The sequence below is a fragment of the Pinus tabuliformis genome, chromosome 3_2 (genome assembly GCF_031772625.1).
Source record: "Pinus tabuliformis cultivar Carrire ecotype Pingquan chromosome 3_2, CPIR1, whole genome shotgun sequence".
In the NCBI taxonomy this organism is placed as follows: Eukaryota; Viridiplantae; Streptophyta; class Pinopsida; order Pinales; family Pinaceae; genus Pinus; species Pinus tabuliformis.
Genome location: NC_142302.1, coordinates 558,028,212 through 558,034,754, shown reverse-complemented (window position 1 = coordinate 558,034,754; position 6,543 = coordinate 558,028,212).

The window sequence follows — 6,543 nt, the reverse complement described above, 5'->3', positions numbered from 1 at the left end:
CTTGTACTTGTATATGATGAATGCCTCCCTAGTTAAGAGGGAGTGTTGGAAAATGTAACTAGGACTGGTCTTCATTTAATGTATTTGAGTCATCTTGTAATGTACTTGTCAAAATAATAAAGAAAATAATAATAATTACCATTATTACTGTGACTTATTAAAGCATGGGTTTCATGCTTGGGTCACCATGTTGTAGGTCAAAGTCCCCATTGAGGACTTCTATGATTTATTCTGAGTCAATAGAGTCATTGTACTTTTAAAGAGACTCTTCTTAGACCTCTGAATCATGTAAAAAGGTTGAGTATTGAGCCAAATGTAATTTATGTATCCTCCACATCAGGTCAGCCTAGAAGAGATCAAGTCAGCCTAAGGACATCAATTCGACCTCCCTTGAAGCCTATAAATAGAAGCAAGTCGAATTCATTTGGAGTACTTCATAAAAAAGCAAGTTCGATATCTCTAAGGAAGATAGGAAGTGCGAAGTACAAATTTGAGAAGCCAAAGGAAGTGCAAGTTGGGTGTAGTCTAAGGAGAAGAATAAAAATGAAATTTTGGTGACTCTCTCTCTCTCTGTTTCATGCCCTAGATTGGGAGATTGAAGTCTTCCAAGTTTTGTTGATGTCGGAAGTTGCTACAAAGTCGAAGTTGTTGGAAGAGAGGTCGAAGATTTGGGAGGCTAACTTGGTGTCGAGGGAATGTTTCGTCTTTGTCTAGGGTGAAGAGTCTCAAAGAATATTATTGAAAGGAAGAGAATTTTGACTAGGTTTTCCCCTAGAGGGATGATTTTCCCTGGCATATTGCCTACATATGGTGTCCATTGTTTTATGTGCTTTCGCTTTGGTAATTGCTTGACGAACTAAAGGAAAGAAGACATAAAGAATCATAATAACAAATCAAGAACATCACAAGTAATTATCAAGAATAAGCAAACATTTCTGCCTTTTTTATTTTCTAACAAAGATTGCATCCTTGGCTTGAAATTAAGTTTGGTCTAATTTCTAGTTGTAGTTGCCTCACTACTCATTCTTTTCCAAAGAGAATGTCTTACCAATTCCCAATCTCCCATTTCCATAATGTCAGTGAGTTTATTTTTGCCACCCTTGGGTTTACATTGATGGTCCTTTGTGTCTTTTTTATGCATTTATGCTTCTTTGTCTTTCTAGAGCCCTCTTAATGTACCTATTGAGACTAAAGCCTTGCCACCTTTGAATTCAAGGAAGGGGTCTCAGAGGTATTATGATGACAGAGCTAAGTAGTTTTATGAGTTGTGGATGGGTTCTCTAACAGGTGAGGTGTATACTAGTAGGTCTTTGGAGCTGTTGAGATATGTGCCTTACCTCAGAGTAAAAGGCCAAGGTTAAAAGATTCATTAGTGGACATCCAGTTTCCTACCGAGAATGGATTGAGTTCGATGAGCCTAGATCGTTAGAGGAGGCCATCCAAAATTTGAAGCATTGTTATGAGTAGTCGAAGCGGAAAGTTGAGCCAAAGCATGACTTGAAAAGAAATGAGAAAGATAAAGGAAAATGGCCACCAAAGCAAGGAAGACCTCAAGATGCAAGTGAGAAAGATAATGTAGTTCCTTACAAGATTTTCAATACAGCTGAAAAGGGACATGGAGAGAAGCAGGCTAGAGGTGGTGGCAGGGAACCATTGCAGTGTTGGATATGTGGTAAGGATCATCATAAGAGGGATTTTCCGCAGTATTAGAGTGGTAGTAGATCCTAGATCTATAGTGCCCAGGAGGTGCATACAGTTGGGGATGCTGGTCATAGAATTTATTGGATTTATGCAGCTATAGATAAAAAGCAGGCGGATCATCAGGCATCTATCATTGAGATGGACAGTAAGCTTTTTGATCAAGTTGTTTCTATTTTGATCCTATATCTAAATATAATTATATTAATCCTCACCTCATGGATAAGTGCGGTTTGAGAAAAGAAGTGCATGCAGAATCTTGGTTGGTACAGTTGGCTTCAAGTACAAAGAAGTGAGTTCACAATTCAGTAAGAGCATGTGCATTTGAGTTAAATGGTATGCCTACATCAATGCATTTTAATGTATTTCCATTGAGTTCATATAGTATGATTTTGGATATGGATTGGCTATACCTTTACAAAACCAAAGTGGTTTTCTTCGAAAAGGCCATTGAGTGTGTGAATGATAGTGGGGAAAGAGGACCTTGTAGGGAAAGAATAAGCCTACGTCAGTGAGGATGGTTACTGCTATGCAGGCTAAGCATAGTTGCAGAAAAGGTTATGTGATGTTTGTAGTACATATTTCTAGTGACAACGGTAAGGAGGTTGAGTATGTTGATGTGTTGAGCAGGCACCCAGTATTGCAACAATTTTGGGATGTATTTCCTGAGGATATTACAAAGTTTCCACCTCATAAGGAGGTTGAGTTCTTTATTGAGTTAGTGCCAGGGGCAACTCCAACATTGAAAGCACCTTACGGGATGAGAACACCTAAGTTGGTAGAGTTGAAGTTGCAGCTAAAGGAAGTGTTGGACAAAGGATACATCAGACCCAGTGTATCACCTTGGGGTGCATCAATGTTGTTCGTAAAGAAGAAATATGGTACTCTAAGATTGTGCATTGATTACAGGCAACTGAATAAGTTAACGATCAAGAACATGTACCCTTTGTCAAGGATTGATGATTTGTTTGATCAACTAAAGGGAGCAGCAGTGTTCTCTAATATCAACTTGAGTTCGGGATACCATTAGTTATGCATCAAGGAAGAGGATATCTTCATGACTGCATTCAAGAACAAGTATGGTCATTATGTGTTTTTTGTTGTTCCATTGAGTTTGACTAATGCTCCAGCTACATTCATTTGTTTGACGAATAGTGTGTTGCATCTTTATTTGGAAAAGTTTGTAACATACCTCTTCGACACCCTATTAAAAAATCACATACTACTGATAGATACCTCCTAGCCACAGTATTGAAGTCATCATATTGGGGTTCTTTGCTAATTTTAGTTTGGATTACATTTAGTTGTAACTAGAACTATCTCATAACAAAGCTAACATAGGTGGTTCTACCCTTGTGCCATACATCACCTCATAGAGGAGGAATCGTCATGACCACTCAACATCTAGCATTCAAATTTCTTTCCTGGTGATAATGTCATCAATACTGAAGCTAGCCTTGCCATATAACATATTCATAGTCCTATTGTCATAGCTAAAAGTACCACTGACTTATAACCTATGCAATATGGATAATAACTAAGCTACCCATAATGGAAGCAACTCATACTGTTTCAACCAAAATCATTCATCATACACAATAAATAATTCCTACTACCACAGTTTCATGCAAGATTAGCAGGTGTTTCTCATGGATGATGCACAAGCCATCAAAAGAACAACATGGAATACATAGCATAAATAACCTGCACCCTAGTTTATACAACTGAGCCTTAACCACAGTCAAAAAATTTGCATAGTGGCTAAAACATGATTATTTACTATCTTAATAAAAGAAAAGATAAAACCATTACTCCACATATTATGTTTCTTTAATAAATTTCAGTTGGGCTACATTAAGGTTCCATAATTGTCCCATGCAACCACATAAAATCATCTCATAGATAAATCTACACATGTATAATGGCCACATGCAAATCATTCAAACATTCTCATAGTAAGGAAAACTCAAGCACATTCTCACATTTGCCAAAGGAATTTACAACATAGAGGATGATAACCAACATACAGAACGTCCTACGCATATGCATCAAGCTAGATCAGAAGAGAGGACAACACTTGGAGAACATAGCACCACCACCCAACCTTAGAACTGACTCTTCATTTCACCCCCGAGCCGAGGTTCTTGCCCTGGATCAAATTCCTCCAATTAATCTATGCAATGGGTATTTAATACCCTCTTTCATGATATTGTTTCTATTAGCGATGTTCTTCTTTTATGGATATTTTTTATCCATTTTCCTATGCTTATCTCAAAAAAGCTTGCCTTTATCTCATGCGAGGCTTTTCCTCATAAAAGATTGCCTTTCTCCCCCACACTACTTTTATGTTTTTATCGATGGATATTTATCTCCAATCCATCCAACTTACCTAGAATTAAATCTAGAAGCTTTATCATGAAATAATTATCCCTTCCCATTCACCAATGGGATTTGGCAAGAATCTCATCCCTTGGTGTCTTGCTTTTCCAAGTGATGAATTAATTAATTAATTTCATATTATACTTACTTTAATCATACACATCTCACCTATATTTTTTTATCTTAGGTTTAAAAAGTTTGACACACAAGGGAGGGATGTTACATACTCTCCCCCTTAAAATTTACACCGTGCTCAGCGTATTATTGTATCTTACAATATTATTTCCTTGGTCACAGGTAACTGTCTTTGGATTCACATGATCCCATGGCCTGACCATCTAATGCAGATCTTCTGATAGAATATATCAGTTACAAAGGAGTTCTCCCACACATCTCCTTCCATTGATACCTGTATCATTGATTTCAATCAATTTGGTGAGAATTTTTAGATGCAGAAATTCAACTATGTTTACCACAATTAATATCATAATTTGATACACAATACTACTAAAGTAGCTATGACTTATATTGCCCATCATTTATTTTAATTGAAGAAATGCATGTTCTTCCCCTGCATTCTTCCAAGCCTTTGTGTTCTTGCCGAACACTTGCTTCCTGTAGCTCTTCTGCATACAACAAGTCAACTGGTACATTTTCCAACTCAATATGTACAAAGTATTATATCAGGTTAGATCACACATAACCATCATACTCATATGTACTCATCAAAATCATAATCACATGCATACAACTGAAAATAAACCACTGTTACTTATCCTTGAATCACTTCTTAGCTTCCTTCTTTTGTACACACTCTAGGTCGGTTTCCATGCTCGACAACCCCCGAGTGTTCATATGAATACCTGCACATAGTGTGTATTACATACACAACTATATATGTCATATACTATCTTGCAATACATGCATTCATATTGGTACCATATGTATTGCTTGTACATAGTACGATCTGTACCACTTGTACGTCATACTAATGTCCATAGCATCATCTGCATGACATATTTTATCCACATGTTTTCCATCCATGTTAGTATTATGCCAAAAAATTCCATCTTTACCTTTAATTAAGTGGAACAAACTATGCTCAGTTTATATGGAATTTCACGGACTTGTTCAATTTCTGCAACCAATGAAACTTTTATGTCATACTATTCAAGTGCTTTTATTTAGAAATCATTTTCTTATGTCATGTGGTTGGAACAATATCAACATCAACAACTAGTATCATAAAAATAATCATGCATACTACAACTTATCATACCCATAAATTTTAGTTTTGTGATTACATCTCTCTTCTGGACAAGGTTTTAACAACAATGGAATATACCTTCCGCTTAATCATAAAGAAGACTATTAACTATGATACTTAGTCTATCATAAATATTTCGAGTCTAATAACCATATGAGCTTGTCTTTAACCAAGAACAAATTTGGTTGGTACTTAACAGCTATTTGCAACTTCAACAAATCATGTCATATGATTTACTATGGCTCTTTTTGTACTTCTTCCAACACCTCATTGGCTATGCTGAATTCCGCGTAGGTCTAAATCCCATTCAATAAACACTATGCACATGAAAACATCTCCCATATATGAGTTATATATGAGAGCTACAATATTTTCAAACTCACACCTCTTTATGCGAGGGTATGACCCTAGAGTATTTACATGTTAACTCATTAATTCACCCTTAAAACAAAGAGATCAGTTGTCAATTTTATTCATATGAATTCTTGCGTGGTTTATGAAACAATCATTAGGCTACCCTAAATTGTTCTAATGAATCAAAACCCATCATGTACAATTTTTAAGTATACTTTACTTAGCTAAGTAGAAACCTACTAACCATTATTCCCTTATCACTTTCTTCAAAAGGTATAATTGTAAGATCTTCAATCATCCTACCCAAAGCACCTTTCTGCTAGGTTCTCTTCTGTGAGATATTAACATAACTCCATCTGTATCTAGATGGCTATGTTCATTAAAGTATACCTTAAGTTGCAAGGCTTCACACATCAAGATTTGAGTGAGTTGTGGAAAAGGTGCTCTTAATCTTATTACAATCTTCCTGCTATCAACCAAGAAGCACCAGGAATTGCTTCTAAATTTCCATTATGTATGTACACTGGATGTACTTTCGGTGTTAGTCCATTGACCCTCTTATCATATCATTATTAATGTGTGATGTATCTATGTATACATTATGTTGTATTACATTTATGAACCCCCTCGACAATCTCATCCCTAGTTTCAGTTAGATTGACATTTACTTTATGCCTCTTTCTTTACTCAACCAAAATCCAATAGGTTCCAACTTATGCATGCTAAAATAACTATGCATCATTTTCCAATAAGGCTTTGTTTCCTCCATTAAAGTGTATTTGGGAGATTTTCTTACTAAAATAATTCATCGATTGGTAAACCATATCCAAAGTAAATTACATCAT